The sequence below is a fragment of the Triticum aestivum genome, chromosome 7D, assembly GCF_018294505.1.
Source record: "Triticum aestivum cultivar Chinese Spring chromosome 7D, IWGSC CS RefSeq v2.1, whole genome shotgun sequence".
NCBI lineage: Eukaryota > Viridiplantae > Streptophyta > Magnoliopsida > Poales > Poaceae > Triticum > Triticum aestivum.
In genome coordinates this window covers 17,904,515-17,905,217 of record NC_057814.1, presented here as the reverse complement: position 1 = coordinate 17,905,217, position 703 = coordinate 17,904,515, and the positions used below count along the sequence as shown (strand labels likewise).

At 48.6% G+C, this 703-nt stretch overlaps 1 pseudogene; it reads right to left on the bottom strand.

Annotated features, from left to right (window-relative positions):
* Window positions 1–381: 381 nt before the first annotated feature.
* LOC123170634 (uncharacterized) overlaps window positions 382–703 on the bottom strand; it is a 1,829-nt pseudogene continuing 1,507 nt past the window's right edge.

Genomic DNA, 703 nt, shown 5'->3' with positions numbered 1-703 from the left:
GAACTCCAGCGGGCAAGGCAAGGTGGGAGTGCTTGAACGGTCGGATGGCGACCAGCGTTCCGCCTCCGCCTGAACCGGTGGATCCGCTGCCGTATCTGTCTCCATGGCCAGGCCTAATATACGAGGGGGGAAGTTTGTCCGCCCTATAAACTTGTCTTAAGAACTTGTTGGACCGTTTGTTGGCTTTGCGAAAGTACTTGCGTTAGTTGTGGTTGTCAAACTATATGGACAAGTTTACTATTTGCTATTTGCTATTTGCTATGTTGAACCTTTATTAATATGTGAGCTCATATTTTGCTTTCTTTGTGAAACTATGTGATAAAACTTTACAAAAGAAACAATCACTAAAACAATATGTGAGCTCATATTTTAGGGTCTATATCATTGCTGTGATATTGTTTTTGAAAAGAAGCAAAAATTAAACTTGAAAACCATAAAACACAGGACCCTACCGCCAGGGTCCTTGGTGGTAGGGTCACACATCTTACCGCCAAACCCCCTGGCGGGAGGGCGAACCTACCGCCAGGCACTTCGATATTTCGTTACAGAAACTATGGGAGGCAAAACCCAGCCATACGCTACCGCCAGGGGTTCTGGCGGTAGAGTTAGACAGGCTACCGCCAGGGTCCCTGGCGGTAGGCTACTTATCGACGTCAGCTCAGGCAAACGGCGGCCGTCGCCCTCCGTCGCACCCTACCGCCAT